This window comes from Protopterus annectens, chromosome 9.part0, assembly GCF_019279795.1.
Source record: "Protopterus annectens isolate FY-2018-M chromosome 9.part0, PAN1.0, whole genome shotgun sequence".
NCBI lineage: Eukaryota > Metazoa > Chordata > Ceratodontiformes > Protopteridae > Protopterus > Protopterus annectens.
Window position 1 is genome coordinate 1,751,467,795 of NC_056743.1, and position 19,371 is coordinate 1,751,487,165.

Consider the following 19,371-nt stretch of genomic DNA (forward strand, 5'->3'; position numbering starts at 1 on the left):
AATCTATGCCTGTATCAGGATGTTTGAAATCAGTCCCCTCATGTATATATATATATATATATATATATATATATATATATGGTTCCACTTCATATCATTGAATTATCACTTCATCAAATTTCAAATCATCGAGACCAAATCGTCGAAAACTCATTTCATCGAAAACTCGTATCATCGAATCTGAAATAATTGAAAACTATAAAGCAACTAAAAATAACATCCCAGACACTGTTTACTATGTTTATGCAGGGGGGCAAGCCCCCCAGCACCCCCCCATATGGGGGGCTCCGTCCCCCACAACCCCTGTAATTAAATATACCAACTCCAAGGTCGCACTACAGTGGGGTTAGGAAATTGCCTTTTTCCCCCACTGTAGTGTGACCTTGGAGTTGGTATATTTATTTACGGGGGGTGTGGGGGGGGCAGAGCCCCCCACATGGGGGTGCAGGTGGGCTTGCCCCCCTGCATAAATGTAGTAAAAACTTTGTGAAATGTTATTTGTGGTTGCTTCATAGTTTTCAATGATTTGAGATTCAATGATATGAGTTTTCGATGAAATTAGTTTTCGATGATTTGAAATTCGATGATATGAAGTGGAACCATATATATATATATATATATATATATATATATATATATATATATATATATATATATATATATATATACATATATATACATCTATCTATATATATCTCTATATACATATATATATATATACATATATATATATATATACATATATATATATATATATATATATATATATATATATATAAATACTCACAGAAATTACACTGACCACAGCTAACAGATCCTTCACTCAAAAACGGAGCCTCAGAAGAGGATGTTCTCACTGGGTAACATAACCTCCGTTTGAGGTTCTTGGTGTTCTTATAAACCACATATGGTTTCTCCCCAACTAACTGTGCTATATGAGCATCAGTTTGAAGAATTTTCCAGTTCTTCTGTATTATATTCCTTATGGCTTCACTGTCTGTGGCTATGACCATATAGCCATCACAGCCAGGTTAAGGACAGGAAGCTAAGGAAATAAATGTATTGTTTTAATGTTGACTTATTATGTTTTACTAGCACTGTGTTTTTAATTGTTATGATCGGTTTTGATTGGGTTATTTGAATTTTGATGGTATAAAAGGAAGTGATGTGTTATATATTTATAAGGTCTGATGAAGCAAATCATATATTTGTGAAAGCGCTCACCTTCTTTCGTGATTAAAGTTTTTGTGAAGATTTTAAACTTGGTTGCCTGCTGTGTTCTGCCACAAGTATTTCTTTGGTTTATGCTACTTATTCTTGATGAGTGGCAGTGATTCCTGTGTAGTAATAGTTTGTTTCTCGCATAAATAAAAACAGTGTTAAAAACTATATTAAATATGTAGCTTCTGATATACATAAGAAAAAAGCAAATAACTATAAAACCTCAAATACAGAACTTTTTTTATCAAATAAAATACTACATGACTGATACAAATATATTTTCTAAAATATAAACAGACTACTTTATACGTTTTGCAGATATTTATTTAGAAAACAATGCATATTACCATGAACAATATTCAGTACTCAGCTATTCCTTTCATCCAACAGTCCAGACGTGCATCCCTCTGTACAATGTCCTGTACCACCATCAATAAGACATCAAAAACTGGCATTCCCTTCTTTTTGGCATCACATGATACTATCACATAACAGAATGAAAGGCCTAGACAGCTGCATGCATTACAAGCCAAAACTAAATTCAGACCCTTAGCAACAATGGATACAGTTTTAATCAGTGAATCTGGCAAATATCACAAATTCCTCATGCGTTGGTGTTATGGTTTATTACATCCCTAAATGGAAATTTAGCCTTGTGACTAGACTGCTTCTTATCAGCTGTGAAACTTAAAATAACACAGGGACACATAAATCACTCATTAATTTCAACAAAAATACTGTAATTTTAGCTTTCATTTGAAGGATATGAAATACCTCATGAATGCCCTGACAGGGAATGGAAGAAGAGAAGGTAAAGTAAAATCAGAGAATGTGAAGGCAAGAAAGCTAAAATATGAAGATGACTAAAAGACAAAATAGGCAGTGCTGTTTTCACAAGGGCTGGCCAAGACAGTAAAGTCAAAAAGAAATGCAGCTGAGGGTTATGACAGCTACAGGGCATGTTAGAGAAAGCAGGATGAAGAAAAAGCAGTCTTATTTCCAAGCAAAAGATACATCGTGACAAGAAGTGAAAAATATATACTATTTTAAGTGAAAATAAGAAAGAAAAAAACAAAGTCAAAGTGAACATAAGCTGAAAAGGAGAAAATGCACAGAAACAGATAGCACTAACATTCTGAATGAAGAATTTTTGTTCAATGATCGTTACTGGTAGGTGCTGAGGAAAATATTTAAAAAATCCAGGGGAGAGAGTAGAAAATAAAACATTTGAATTAGCAGCTAAAAGCAGAAACAGGTATGGGGTAATCACAGCACAAGTAAGTATGGTTAAGTATTTGTGACGGGACATGGGAAGAAATGCGTGATATTATACAGGGGAAAATAAAACCGAAGCAGCGATGCATACACTCCAGTAATGGATTCCTCACTCAGCAGGAATACTTCCTCTAACCCTACCAACTACGTCTTTAGTGAAACAGAGAAAAATTAGTCTGGGAAGAAGACAAAACCAGAACACGGTCTATTATCCAAATCCTACAAACAGTGGTAAAAGATGCACAAATACAGATCATAATAGCAAATTAGTTCTGTCTAGTCCTCACAGTGTGCTCATTTCCTTACTGAGTTCAACTGATAAGCTACATATCTAGCTTAAAATGCATCTTATCCCCCATAACAAACTCCTCAAGTTTGTGTCTTTCGGCTTTTCTAGGTTAGGGGTCGCCACAGCGGAACTCCTGCCCGCTAATGATTGGCAGTAGATTTTTACGTACTGGCTTACCGGGCCTAACGTACAACCTTCAACGAAGGAATTAACATTCAAGCATGTCGCTACACAGAAGATGCTCTAACTGAGAATCGAACGGGCAACGTCTGTGAGGCGACAACGCTACCGCAGTACGACCACCACAGTTGTCACGGTACTTCCCTAAAATTCTTGAATTCCACTGATGTGTTTGGCCCTTCTTCTTATACAAGGCTGTTCTGCCACTCACTGCTCATCTGGAGAAATGACCTCTGCACAACTCCCTTAAGCCATCCTACCCTAGCACCTACAATTGTGCTCTTCTTCTCATATACATCTTTTTTTTTTTTTATATAGAGTAACTCTGTGTTCTAAAGGAATGCTTCCTACAGACGGGCAGCATGCTGCAGGATAAGGTCATGACAATGGAGTGGTACAAGCAGAAGAAATTAAACCAACAGGTGAATGAACTAGCTTCTTAGTTAAAATGTGACCAAAGGACAAAAGAAGGCATCTCTGATGGTAACCATATCATTGTGTGTTTCAGACATGGATGCCAAGAAATTCACTTGAGAAGTGAATCTTGGCATCCATTTTGACAACATATAACTGAAGGTTACAACTGAAGACCCGATCATAATTCTTTATCTGCTACATGTACTACTGGTTACTGGGTAAAAAAAAAGCACATAGTGTTTTACCAGCTTTGAAAGCCAGTAAAGTCATTAGTGAGCACTGGTAATACTTGGTGCCTAGTGAGAGATCCAATATTAACAGCGCTTAGAAAGGTGCTTAACAATTGTTAAGCACCTTTCTAAGTACTGTTAATAGCGGGTCTCATGCCAGAGTAGCGTTTAACTACGTTGTCTTTGACCCCGGTACTGGAGAGAAATCACAGCGCTCCATGCACCACAGTAAGATTAATGCTTATATAAACACTGCACTGCAAAATCTCTGAATCTTAAAGCAGGAAACAAGACTGACAAGAAGGAATCAGATGTTATCTCAACTACTAACAGAACTGGAGAAAAGAGATTTTTGCCAACAGGGATGACTGTGGCCAGGGATACAGATAACAGGCAAGAGGGAGCTGGAATTTATTGGAGAAAACTGGCAAAGGACAGAAGGTACTGGGAGCAAATATCTGGAAAGGGAAAGGTAATACAACGAGAAGAGGCCAAGAATGTATTTGGACTGCAGGTTAGAGATTGCCTTCCCTATCAAGGATTGATATTAGAGTATAGACAGAGAAAGAAATAGAGGGCTCCTAGATGAAAGACCAGCACTGGTAGAGTTTTTAATAGAATCTAGAACAGAAGCTGCCATTAAAAATGGAATAATTAGTAAAGCGTATAAAATATTGCATGATAATTTTAAGAATCAATCAGAGGAGATTAGAAAGGATTGGGAAGAGAGATTGGATAACCAATTCACAAAGAGACAATGGGGGATATAGTTATATTTCCCAAATATGCAACAAAGTCTAGAAGATTTAGGATCTTTGCCTGGTAGTGTTTACATAGGTATGTTTATACCCCAAGTAGACTCCAAAGATTTTTTCTTCAGGTGGATAGCAAATGTTGGAGGTGTGACAGGCAAGAAAGAGGTAGCTGGCAGCATATTTTTTGGGAGTGTAATGAGCTGGTAGACTTTAGAGAGTCCCTGCAGACTGCTCTGTCAGAGATGGTGGGTTAGCAGATTGGACTGACTGGGGAGATGACTTTTTTTGAGCTACGATACAGAATCAGAATTTCCTAGACACAGTAAAGCCTTGCTGAGTCTATTTATGGTGGCTGCCAAAAAAGCAATTACTAGAAAATGGAAATCAAAGTCTAGACCAACTTTACTAGTAGTAGTGAATATAGTAACAGAGATAAACAACTGGAATTGGGATCTTTAGAAAAGGGAAGGAGCAAACTACATAGGAAAAAAATGGTAATTGTGGGAACAATTATGTAGAACAGGAACGAGGTTTAAGAGGCAGGATTTGAATGAGCCACAGAATGCTCAACTGTCAATGACTGGATGGTTTATAAGTGATGTATAATGTTTGCAACTACAGTTGTTTCAATGGTGTCTGTGATGTTAACTGCAACTAAAATGGTATCATTTTGTATGTTTTTCACTTATATAAATGTAAGACTGCCTTTGTCTCACGTGAAAATTTAATAATGATGTTTGGGGGGAAAAACAGAACTGAATAGTCCAACAAAAGCAACTGCTGAAAAATCTCCTCACCTGCCTTCAGAAGTTTAATGAAACGCAGTTGATAGACTTAAATTAAATATTATAGAGGTAGACAAAATGACTGAAGTCTTGAAGTGTAGTACACCACCCTTACAGTCATAAATGGGCTTGCTTTGTAATCAGAACATCAAACAGATGTTCAAAAGGAGGTAGAATACTAACTTGCTATAATGTTCACAAAACTTGGAGAACACAAGGGAAAGAGTTAATATAAGATTATTTGGCCATGCAGAAGTAGTGAAGAGCTGTGATATCTGTGGGTTTCTTCAGCACTGGCATCTGTCAATGTTGGGGCAGGACATCTTACCATGCCCATGGCACTATGGTCAACTAACCTTTGTGCTGCACCCCCACATATGTTGGTATTATAAGGATTCTCACCTAGAGAGAGAGAAGAAGCAGATTCTGCGACTGGCCTGGGCAAGGGGAAAATGAATGTACAACATGAGACAAGTCCACAACAATGACTTTCTGCATCTGCCCTCTTTGTTGCACCTCCTAAAACAGAAAGGCATACAATTTTTCCTCAGGTACTTTGTGAAGCTTTGCTTCCTACACTAGGAAAAATGTCTAATGAACAGAACATGAAAGAGGCTGTATTTGCATGCCAATCCCTCAAAACTGCCAACAAAGGGGAGCTCCACAAAACTCTCTCAACTCAGAAAATAGAGGCCTCCCTGTTAAAATGGCAGGTCAGCAACAAGAAGCAGGGTTTAAGTTAGGAGGCCTCTGAAACAGATGGAGAAGTGATGAAGGTTCACTGATTTTCTTAAAGAACAGTAATTTGTGGCACAAACATTGCAATGGTCCCAGTAAGGGATCAAAGCAGATCTCTGCCCCACACTGGATGAATACTAAGAAGTGCAAATAGCAATGTGTGACTTCACTGGATTATACACTAATTCCAAGACTGCAGTACCTTGCAGCATTCCCCAACTATGATAAATCTCAGATATACATATATATATATATATATATATATATATAAAATGGGCTCACTACGGAATATCAAAATTCCACAACCTCGAGACTCGAAATCCCGAGGACTAGAATCTCGAAAGTAGTGAATGGGGATTGCTGTACAGTGTGAAATGGGAACTTTGCCATTCACTCCACTGTAGTGCGATATCGGAGTTGGTATATTTAAGTTGCAGGGGGTGTGTGGGGTGCACGGGGGCTTGCCCCCCTGCATACAGGATAGAATAGCTTGCTGGATGTTTTAGCTTTGGAATTTTTCCTTAAAGGCCCCATGTGAAGAGCATTTTTAATCTGCCTGGGGGTGTCACTGAGACTTCTGGCTCAAATAACACAGCTCCTTTGGATTCGGCATGAGACAAAGGAAGTGTCTGGGGAAAGTCTGAAAGACTAACTCGGTATTAAAGGCCCCACTGCCTATTCTGAGGAATGTATTCAAGTGTCTCCTTAATGTAGAGCTAAAAGTTGGTTGGGGGATTAGAAAAAAGTGGGTATTTCAAATTAAAGATACACGTGTGCAACTGGCTTTATTATCCTCTTTGTGCTAGACACAATATTTGGACTTCAAATATTTCCTATTTTATCTGAAGTTTAAGCCAACATGCTGCAAGATTTAAAAACCCACTACACCTCTAAGGTTAAAAATGTGAGCACAGATAGCAAAGGTTCAGTCTCACAGTGGTCATGTCAGGCATCTGCTGGATCCAGTCATGGGATTACCTTTATTCAAGAGATATACAATGGATATAAAAAGTGTACACACCACTGATATAATGCCAGCTTTTTGAATATAAAAAATTAGACCACAATAAATCATTTCGAAACTTTTCCCACCTTTAATGTGACGTATAACCTGTACAATTCAATTGAAAAACAAATCTGTTAGGGGAAAAATATAAAAAAATAAAAAACTTACAATAAGCTGGTTGCATAAGTGTGCACACCCTTAAACTAATACTTTGTTGCGTGTGCACAACCTTAAAATAATACTTTATTGAAGCACCTTTTGATTTAATTACAGCATTCAGTTTTCTTGGGTACACACCTGCCACCAATTAAAGAAACTCTGATTAACCCTAAATAAAGTTCAGCTGTCCTAGTAGGATTTTTCTGACATTTACTCAGTTGCCTGCTACAGAAAATAGTTCACAGAGAGCGTACAAAGCCCAAGAGACAATAGTCTTGCAGAGTGGAAACAGGAGTGGATGCCCCCTTTCACAGCTTCTGTTTGTTTTAGCCATGGAAACCAAAGAGTGTTGGAGTACATGTCATTAGAGAATTAGATGCTGAGGAAGGTAGGGGTATTGCTGATGAAAATGACTGCATCACCATCAGAACAGGGGATATCTACACAGCATATTTTCTAATCTCTCTAATTTTAGATGGAATGTGACCAAGTCCCAGGCGGGGAGTTTCTTGAGTCTGACATGACACCAGGCTTTCTCTACAGAATGGATGAGAGACAGTACATGGTACATGAAGTACTGATCTATGACCTACAGTCACAAAGATAAGGGATAAGGTACTTGTTGAAATGGACAGGATGCACTGGATGCTTACACAGAGCTATTTTAGTAGGTGCTAGTCCACTGATCAAAGAGGTCGCTATAACAAAATGATAGCAATGCCCAAGCTACTGTATGCTATCATAGTGCATCTTTCCAAAGGTGTCATCGATAGAAAGACAGGTCATGTCTAAATATTGCTGGGACTTAGTTCACCTAAGAGCAGGTACTAAGCTGATGACAATGAGTAGGAAGGTTGGTCATTTACAACTGATACATTTGAGATTACACCTGACTGCTTCCAAGCTACACACATTCAGCTTCTGCTTCTCAATGGATTATTAAAGCCCCTTGGAACAAAACTAAACAGAAGATACTGTCTGCTAATGGATTAGGTGAAGCTGGAAAGGTTAGGGTGCAAGAGAAATTCTTGTTCTTATTAAGGATGGTCCCTTTGATAAAGTAAATACTAGATTTATATAAATAAACCATCTCTGAACAGGCAAAATTAGAACTGTGAAAGGCTGCAAATAACCTGTATGCCAAGGGAGAGTTAGGACTTCAGGTGGTCGGCTGATAATGGATAGATGTATGTGGACCATTTGCTCAATAACTCTGAACAATCCTGCTGCAATTAAAAAGGATCAAATATTGACAGGTTGTAATGTCAATGTAAAGTGTCATCTTTCTGAAAGGCATTAGTGGATGCTGTCAGCACATTGACAGATTCCTTAAGATAGAAGAACAATATTTTCAGGGAGGGAGATTTCTCTCCTTGTGATGGAGACTTGTATTTTGATGGCCCCAGTAGCTGCTATTACCTCCACTCTTCATGGGGCTTTTATATGAATTCTGCTGTACATTCTCTCTTTTTTTTTTGACAAAACAAATAATCCACGTTTATTCAAGCAACTCATGTTAAGTGCCAGTGCTGTCCTAAGGGTGTACTCAGAGACTGGTTTCACCTGTCTGCAGCCTGTTGTACAGTAAGGGTAAGATTATTATCCTAACATACCTGCAAAGACAGATCAGTGTCCTATTATTTCTTATTCTTCTTCTTTCGGCTTTTCCCGGTTAGGGGTTGCCACAGCGGAACTCCGGTCCACTAACGATTGGCAGTAGTTATTTTACGGGTGCCGAGGTGCCAGCTCTCTTCCCTTTATACAGGTCACCATATTCTGGGGATAGTTTGTTAGATAGCAAAAAAATGTACTGCCCAGGTACAGTAAAGATCGATCTACTAGATGGTCTACGTGCTATGGACTGGACAATTCTTTTTGGCATATATTTTTTCATAGACCTAATTCTAATTATTTCTGTGGAGTTAGCCTGTTGGTCAGATTTAGTGGGTATACAAAAATCTATTGCTGTTGTACCTCAAACACATTTGCCTCAAAGGGAAAGTACTGCTAGTCTAGAGAAATGTTAAAGACCTACGGTTCATAAGTTAGTATTCAGCTAACTGCCCTTATGGAACATTTTAAGCCTAGCCAATTACTGCATGTAAGAATCAAATCCTGCACCTCCTATCTGTAAGGTAAACACCTTTATTTTATTTACCATTTGTTTACTGGGAAAGTCCGACTGGGACAGAGCCCATTTTCAGCAGAGGCCCTGGGAGAAATGCTCCAGATGTACGTCTTTGGAATGTTGGAGGAAACCAGAACACCCAGAGGAAACCCACACAAATGCAGGGAGGATATGGAGACTCCACACTAAAGGCACCCCAGCAGAAAATGAAACCAGAGAATCTCTTCTTGTGAGGTGACAACACTAACCGCTGCACCACTCAACCTTAACCATTATACCAAGCTCCCACCATTATATTGCTCAATGCTCAGTAAGCCGTGTTGACACATCTACAAAGAAATGAGAATTTATCTGCCTGACTGGCTACCCCCCTCCCCAATTTTAGGTTTCCTTTCCCTATTCCTCCCTCACTCCATGTTTGTTTGTTTTACGTAAAAAAAAATAAACTTTAATTATGAAGAAAAGTGTCTAAGAGGCAAGAACAACAACTACAAGAGTTATCTAAAAGAATCCGCCCTTAAAGAGCAGCTGCTAGGATGATCTGTTCAACTATTACTTACAATTACATAGAAAAAAAACAGTTCCCTATTATTTACCAATAGCACAATCTGAATTTAATGAAACTCATTGGTATAGTCAGGTATACATTATGCATCCCATGGCATATGGTTTTAAAGATGATTTACTTGGTGCAATGAGTTATGCTAAAATTTATTTATTTTTAACTGGCACATATAAACTGGCTTATAGTTGTATATTTGTTTAAAATGGCTTTTCAGGAGTTTGTTAGATGCAAAAAGATATACTATTTAGGAAAAAAAAAGCTATGCCTGGAGACAGGGGCTATGTTTGTGGGGAAAGGGGGCTACATTCTGGAAGATGGCATACAATTCTAAAACTCCTGGGTACTTCCTTGCTGACACTGTCAGAGATTCAATGACAGTGACACTGTAAATCAGCAAATGTTCACCAACTTGCTTTACGTCAATCTGGATCAACACTACAGGTAAAACTCTATAATAGAGGATATGTGGAACATTTTGCCTATACAGTATATGCATTGCACCTAACTCAGAGGTAAGTGCAAATTTGGGAAATGCTTTTGACAAGCCACTCTACATGAATTGATGTCCTTGGTGAAGAAGCTCCATATCAGATAACTGTGCATTAGTAAACCAACCGTCAGAGAAGGAAAAAAAATCATTTCATCGGTCAAATATTAAAAAATGACTACTGTGTAAAACTGACTGAAACAAGCAGGTCAAGCAACTAGTTTTACTATGTGATCTAAAACTGTATTCCCTCCAACATATTTTGTGACAGAAAGTCAACAAAGTGATTCATGGCAACATAGCCATTTTAATGCATCAGAGCTTCATCCATCCATTGACAACTCCTTTTCCTATTTTTGTACATGGGGTTGGAGTGTCACTTCAACAGTGACAGGTCAGAATGTGCATTTAGTCTATTAAAACGGCCATAGTAAAAGTAGTTTTAGATACATTTATGAATTACATATCTGCTCCCTTTATAAACTAAAGTCTCAAAATAAGGCTGGGGAGGAAGGAGGATTCAGAGGGCAGTGCACAGCATAAGACATGTAGCACTGTTACAGTCCAAATCCAAATATATATGAATAATGCTGCTTTTTCTGTGTTCTACCGTTAAAAGAGTTATGCTTGTGTGACATCCCACCACTGGACCAATAATCAAGGAGCCTCAATCTTAACCACTAGTACCAGTGGGAGACGTACATTGAGAGGATGATAGGTACACACACAGTATTACCAGATGTAGCTCTCTTCATCAAGTGTAATTTCCTTTAAGAGCACACAGAGACCACAGTCAGTCCAGGGCGGGTTTCTCCCTCTTTCTCCAGATCCCCAGTAAGCCTCCCCACCGGCACAGCTATAGAGTTGAGAGCTCAAATGCGTGGCCAAGCCAAGACCTTCAACACTCTCTCTCTTGTCCAACCAGTGCTTAGTGTCCCTGCCCAAGTAGCTGATAACACACACTCTTGAGGTTTGATTTACACACACACACACACACACACACACACACACACACACACACACACACACACACACACACACCTGGGAAAGGCTGACACAGGTTTAATAGCTATGCCCCCTTTTGCCCAGACTAAAAGGTAGTTATAACTTGCCATCAGCCAGATCTATCAGCTATTTAAGGCCCTTAGCAAGGGTTGTCCAGTCTTACTATGTAAGGCTACTGTCAATACAAATGGTAGTTTGACCAAGAACAAGACTATTAGGAGTGGCCCACAGTATCACCAAATAAATATGCAAGTACTCTCAGAACTTAAATATTTCTAGACAGACCAGTCACAATGAAAGGTTTAAATATATTTAATAATAAAACATAAAAGAACAAGACAATACTAAATATACATTTACAGTAACACCAGAGTTCAAAATCACAGGAAATATATAAAACAACATTACAGGACAGCCTCAAATAAATAAAGAAAATATATAAGCTAAGCTTTGCTATATTCCTGACTATATCAAAGAGAATTACTATACCCTAGAACACCTACTTAATTAGAGTAGCAAAGCAGATTTGGTGAGTGGATCTTGATGTTGTCAGGTCAAAGACAGAATACAGAATGCTCTCTCTCTCCCTCTCTCTCTCTCAGAGATTCCTTAAATTAATATCTCAAATATTACTGATGATATAGCTTGCAGAATGCCATTTCTTGTCATCTGACTCTATCCCAGGTAACCCCCCCCCCACTGCTGAAAAAGCTAGCAGCATTTATCATCCACCTGTGAAAATACATAGACAAGGGGTTTTCCTCAGATCTATGCAGATCCTGGAAGTCATAATACAACACACTTCCAAGACAACACAGAAAACTTCTCAGCACAGACACTATGTCTCCTGCAGCACTGAAACTGAAAGATAACATCTTTTTATGGCGTGGCCATGAAGTAATTTAATTTTAGCTATTTTTCTGAAGTTAACCTCCTGTATCCCAGTTTCCATTGTTAAAATATATACATATAAACAGTTGCAATAGTGCATGTACATTTCTGTTCTTTTCCAGTAGGGTACACTGTGGTTAAACTTTTAAGCTCAGTACTTTACAAACCCTTTTCAATACACACTTCTGTACCAGCAGTTTGATATACGGATAAAGTACAGTTTTGTACCTACCATAAATGTAGATGTTTGAAGATCCACATTGCTGCAGTCATAACTTATGGGTAGTCCGCTGTCCTCGGTCGGCCCGAATACCAAAGTATTAGGCTGACGTCGGTCATGGGCGCTCAGATCTGACATCAGAGCGTCAGGGTATTAAAGCGCATGACCTACGTCATATCCTCAGTCTTTTCTTGCTCCAGATGTCAGAAGGCTCTAAAAAGAAAGGCCACAGCCAAAAATAAAATACTTCCTAAAAGGCATGTACAAATAGCAGCTACCACCCAAACCATACAACCATTCCTAACTACAGAGGGGAAGGAAGGAGGGTAAATTGGACTGCAGCAATGTGGATCTTCGAACATCTACATTTATGGTAGGTACAAAACTGTACTATGTTCTTCATCTCACATTGCTGCAGTCATAACTTATGGGTAGAATCCCAAAGCAGAGGTAAAGGGAGGCTGGCAAAATCATAAAGCATTGGGAGCTGCCAAAATGCCCTGTAAGATTGCAGTGGCAAATCCAGCCCTAGATTTGGAATAAAGAGGAAGATGGTAATGTTTAGAAAAAGTATGCACTGAACTCCAAGTAGCTGCTTCCAAAATATCTTTAGTAGCTACTCCCCTTAAAAAAGCAATAGAAGTGGCAGTAGCCCTAGTGGAGTGAGGTCTGATTCCAGCTGGAATCTCCTTACCATGATGAGAATAACAAAAAGCAATACAAAGGCCAATCCACTTAGAAATAGTTTGTTTTGAAACAGGTTTCCCCTGAGAACCCAAAGCAAAAGAAACAAACAACTGCTGAGACTGTCTGAACCCTTTAGTCTTGCTCAAATAATAATGCAACTGCCTGTGAATATCCAAAGTGTGCAAAATTTTCTCCCCTTTATTTTGGGGATCTGCATAAAAAGTAGGCAAATGAATTGATTGGTTCAAGGCCACATTTGAAACCACTTTAGGCATAAAAGTAGGGTTAGTACGCAGAGATACCCTATCCTTATGAAAAATTAGGAAGGGTTCAACTGCCATAAGAGCCTGTAATTCAGAAACCCTTCTAGCAGATGTAATGGCCAACAAAAAAGCAGTCTTCCAAGACAAAAACTTTAACTCAGATGTAGCTGCAGGTTCAAAAGGAGGTAAAGTAAGTTTTTCCAACACAAAATTGAGATCCCAGGCAGGAGTAGGAGCTCTACGTGGGGGTCTTATGTTCTTTGCCCTCTAAGAAATTGCTTAAACAAAGGATGAGAGAATAATGGTAGGTCACAGTCATAGTGAGCAGAAATGGCTGCAGCATGAACTTTTATAGAGGAGAAAGACAAACCCTTGTCTAATAATTCTGTAAGACATTGAAGAGAAACACTTAAATCAGGCCTGGAAACATCAAAGCTCTTTGTTTTGCTCCAAATTAAAAATCTCCTCCATTTATCAGCATAAACTTTCCTTGTACTAGGCCTTCTGGCCTCCAAAATAACATTCAAAACTTGTTCTGGAAGCTGCGACCCTCCAGGTTCTAGAACAGAATACGCCAGGCTGTTAGATGCAGGGACTGAATCCTGACATTGAGGAAATGATTGCCCTCCTGAGACAAAAGGTGCGGAATCGAAGGCAAAGGCCATGGAGGTTCCCATACTAAACTTCTCAGCAGAGGGTACCAGTGCTGTCGAGGCCAATCTGGAGCTATTAGAATCATGGAGGGCTTGTCTTGTCTGACCTTCAAGAGTACCTTGGGGAGGAGAGGCAGAGGCGGAAAGGCATAGATGTGAAGATTGCTCCAACTGAATGATAGAGCATCCACTTTCCAAGCTGTGGGATGAAACATTTTTGTGCAAAACTTTGGCAACTGGAAATTTAGTGGAGAAGCAAACAGATCTATGTCTGGAGTTCCCCATATCACTGTCAACTTTCGAAATACATGAGGATCCAATTTCCACTTGTGGGGATCCACTATCTGTCTGCTCAAAACATCTGCTAAGGAGTTCTGTGCTCCTGGTAGAAACCTTGCCTGAAGATTGAGGTGTAAACTGAGAGCGGTCTCCCACAAAATCATTGCTTGCCTGCAAAGAGGGTACGAATGGGTTCCCCCTTGCTTGTTGATGTACCACATGACAGTTGTGTTGTCTGTTTGAATCAACACTTGCCCTGGGTGAAGTAAATCCTTGAAAGCCATCAATGCAAATTGGACTGCTAACATCTCCTTCAAGTTGATATGTAAATGTTGAAGTCTGGCAGGCCACGTGTCTTGAACCCATTTTCAATTGAGGTGTGCTCCCCAAGCCTTGTCCGAGGCATCTGTCGTTAGAATCTGACTCGCCTCTGGTCGGGTCACAGAGAGTCCCTTGTTTAGGTGACATTCCTGAGCCCACCACAAAAATTCCTTTTGAATGCAAGGTATTATTTGAATGACAGTGTCCAGATCTTGGCAGTGTTGTGTCCATACATTTTTGAGATACCATTGTAGCTTCCTCATATGCAGTTTGGCATTGGGAAGCACCAGAATACAAGATGCCATGAACCCCAAGGCTTGAAGGACCGTCCTTGCAGTCAGCCTGGACCGTAGAGACAATTGATGGAAGTAAAGTGTTAGGTTCTTTTGCTTGTCTGGGGTCAAAAAGGCCATCTGGGAAGCTGTATTCAGTCTCACACCCAGAAAGCACATTTCCTGAGAGGGTACTAGACTGGACTTTGTTTTGTTCACAGAATACCCTAGGCACCTTAACACTGCCATCACATACTGTAGATGATGAAGAAGTTCGTACTTGTCTTGAGCAAGAATCAGGCAATCATCCAAATAAGGATAAATTTGTATTCCTCTTAACCTTAAGAAGGCTATCACTGGAGCCAGAACCTTTGTGAACACCCTGGGCGCAGTAGATAAGCCAAAGGGCAATGCAGAGAACTGATAATGTAAAGTCCCAGCCCGAAAACGCAGGTATCTCCTGCAACTGGGCCTGATAGGAACATGAAGATAAGCCTCTTTGAGATCCAGAGTTACCATCCAGTGATCTTTGCCCAACAGAGGTAGAAGTTGTTGCAACGTCAACATTTTGAATTTTGGAATGTCCAGGTATGTGTTGAGGATAGATAAATCCAAAATCGGCCTCCAAGTGTTTCCTTTCTTTGGTACTAGAAACAGGCGAGAATAAAATCCTAGGCCCACTTCTGACAGAGGGACCTGCTGTATAGCCCCCATTTGAAGAAGTAAAGAAATCTGCTTGTGAGCCTCCACCCTTTGCTGAGGAGGAACGTCTGGCATGCCTTTGAAAGGAGGCAATGTATGGAAATAAAACTTGTAGCCTCGGTCTATAATGTCCAACACCCATTTATCCTGGGTGACTAATAGCCAGTTTTGCTTGAAGAGTGCCAACTTTCCTCCCAAAGGAGCTGCCAGACAAGAAGAATCTGGCAGCTGAAGATGCAGGTCATTGGGCCTGTTTACGAAAGGACTGGCCCCTGCCCTCACCTGTAGATTGTGCAGGTGAACTCCATGTTCTAGGTCTGAAAGAACTCTGAGCTCTGCCCCTACCACGTCTAGATCCACCCCTAGGCTGTAAATCAGAAGAAGGATAAGCCCATCCCTTAGTAGGCCAATTCCTGCTAAACTTAGGAGGCTGCACCTGCAAAAAATCTTTAACAGTCTGCATAGACTTAGCCTTGTCTTCCATTTTCTTCAAGACAGACTCCACAGGAGAACCAAACAAAACTTCAGACTGTAAAGGAGCATCCAAAATTCTAGTTTTAACATGCTCTGACAAATTCTGATCCTTAAGCCAGGCGTGCCTGCGAATAACTGAACCAGTGGCAGCCACCCTGGAAGAAGCCTGTAAAGCATCGAAACCACACTGCAAAGAATGCTTACCCACCTGTTCAGAGGCATGTACCAAATCCTGTAATTCCTTACACTCTATGTCCTCTGCCAAAGCATCCATTTTAGATTTTAGCTGAGTAAGGAGAAAATTCTGGTACTTCAACATATGAAACTGGCAATTCAAAGCCCTCATTGCTAAAGTGGAAGAGGTATACACTTTCTTACCCCATCTATCCAAAGCTCTAGCATCTTTATCCATAGGAACTGGATTCTTTACAACAGAAGCCCTGACACCCTTAGGTCCCTGACTAATGGTTTCTGGGTCAGCCCTTGGACTCTTATACAAATATTTATGAGCCTCAGGCACTCTGTAATACCTGTCTGGCTTAACTGGCGCAGGAGGCAAAGAGTCTGGATTAAGGGAAGCCTCGGAGAAAACGTCTTGAACAACATCCAAAACAGGAGGTATAGCCAAGGGCCTATGCTGTGGTAAAAACAAAAATTCCCTAAGCCTCTTTCGGGAATCTGAGAAATCCTGACCTTCCCATTTAAAATGCTCCCTCATAGAATGCAGGGTTTCTGAAAAAGAAAAATCCTCTGGAGGAGAAGCAGAAGGAGTGGAATCCTCTGCGTCTGAATCAGAATAAGGAGGAAAATCCTGAATGTCTTCAGCCGAAGACTCTGAGTAATCTGAAGCCTGCTCCAAACTTTCCACCTCTGGCTCCACCCTAGGCCTCTTATCAGGAGGGGGCATAGAACCTCTGATTAAAGAAATTAAATCTTCTGCCATTTTAAGCATGTGTTTTTTAGGTACAGAACCTGCAGAACTAGGACTGACACCTGTGGAAGGCAAACCAGGCATGACTTTGGAAGGAGCTTTAGAGACAGAAGGAGAAGGCCTAACCACCTTGAACAGCAACCTGAGAGGCCCCCTCAGCCTGACCTGACTCCTGAGATGCCACATCTTGCAAAATTAAAGCCTCCCCCTGAGACTCAACTGAAACCTCGGCTGGATCCACAGATTCCACCGTAGTTTCTAAAGAACCGGCGTCCGGAACGGACGACTCATCCTGCCTGGACTTTAAAGATTTTTCTTTGCGCTTCTTGCGTAGCGGCGCCGGAGGATCCGACGGCATATTATAATTACACCGCTTACCGAAGACAAGCCTAGCGCAATCTAACCTACGTTTAATGGTGCGCTTATTAAACCTAGCACAAAAGCGACACCCGACTACGTCGTGCTCAGGTCCCAAACAAGGAATACAAAGAGAGTGGTAATCCCTATGCGGTATCTGTTTCCCACAAGAAATACAATTATTCACTTTTTCTGACATCCGGAATTAACTGAGGCAAGAAAAAACAAAAATATTCCCCAACGGGGTACTTAGCCCCACTTGGTATCGGTCTGAAACTCAGAATACGAAAATTTCAGAACGGCACTTGCAAACGCTGCTTCTGCATCGGACCATGCGGCAAAAAAGACTGAGGATATGACGTCGGTCATGTGCTTTAATACCCTGATGCTCTGATGTCAGATCTGAGCGCCCATGACCGACGTCAGCCTAATACTTTGGTATTCGGGCCGACCGAGGACAGCGGACTACCCATAAGTTATGACTGCAGCAATGTGAGATGAAGAACATCATATGGTTCTAATACAGTTGTAACACAATCTTCTTACACAAATCATTTCGATAGTCACCAATGACATATAATTACTTACAGAATTCCAAATAGCTGGTCTGGCAGTATCCCCTTTGTAACAGCTTGCTTTTTTGCTCTTAAACAAGTAACAGATCCTTTGGTACAGTTAGGTGCAACATGTACTGCACTGTGTCTTAACCCATTTTAAAGGAAGGGTATTTAAACTAAAAATGTGACACACAAATAAAAGACGGCACCTAGTTATTATCACATCATCATCCAAAATAAAGGTTCACTGCCTTTCACAGAAATTTTGCTTGCTTTCTTCTATTAACCTCAGTAGCTCATATCCCTAAAGCTTCTCCTGCAAGCATTTAGTAAGTGTTGGCACACAGGTAGAACAAACATGCACAAAACTATGACAGATATTTTCTTCATGTTTATTACCTACTGTCCCTATGGAAAAGCAACATTTCCTGCAATCCTCACCACTAGTGTTTGTGCGGCAGGGAAAGGGGTGGGGGACTGGTTATATACATTTACCCCAGCACTAGAGGAACAGCAGGTAGGCTGAAATCATCATCTTCTTTCGGCTGTTCCCGTTAGGGGTCGCCACAGTGGATCATCTGTCTCCATTTCTTCCTGTCCTCTGTATCATGCTCTTACACACCAACCGCCTGCATGTCCTCTCTCACCACATCCATAAACCTCATCTTAGGCCTTCCTCTTTTCCTCTTACCTGGCAGCTCCATCCTTAGCATCCTTTTCTCTATATACCCAGCATCCCTCCTCAGCACATGTCCAAACCAACGCAATCTCGCCTGTCTTGCTTTGTCTCCAAACTGTCCAACTTGAGCTGACCCTCTAATATACTGATTCCTAATCCTGTCCATCCTAGTCACACCCAGTGCAAATCTTAACATCGTTAACTCTGCCACATCCAGCTCTGATTCCTGGCTTTTCGTCAATGCTACCGTCTCCAACTCATATAACATAGCTGGTCTCACTACCCTCTTGTAGACCTTCCCTTTCACTCTTATTGGTACCTGTCTGTCACAAATCACTCCTGACACTCTTCTCCACCCATTCCACCCTGCCTGTACTCTCTTCTTCACCTCTCTTCCACACTCACCATTACTCTGAACTATTGATCCCAAGTACTTAAACTCATCCACCTTTACCAACTCTACTCCCTGCATCCTCACCATTCCTCTACCCTCCCTCTCATTTACACACAAATATTCTGTTTTAGCCCTGCTGACCTTCATTCCTCTCCTCTCTAAAGCATATCTCCACCTCTCCAGGGTCTCCTCAACCTGGTCCTTACACTCGCTATATATCACAATGTCATCTGCAAACATCATAGTCCACGGGGCCTCCTGTCTAATCTCATCTGTCAACCTGTCCATCACCACTGCAAATAAGAAAGGGCTCAGAGCTGATCCTTGATGTAATCCCACCTTTACCTTACACGTATCTGTCACTCCCACCGCAGTCCCCACCACTGTCACACTACCCTTGTACATATCCTGTACCACTCTTGCATACTTCTCTGCCACTCCTGACTTCCTC

At 40.6% G+C, this 19,371-nt stretch overlaps 1 protein-coding gene across 8 annotated transcripts in view; it reads right to left on the reverse strand.

Annotated features, from left to right (window-relative positions):
* DOCK6 (dedicator of cytokinesis 6) overlaps window positions 1–19,371 on the reverse strand; it is a 2,991,519-nt gene that overhangs the window by 100,408 nt on the left and 2,871,740 nt on the right. The gene's annotated exons all lie outside the window — the stretch shown is intronic.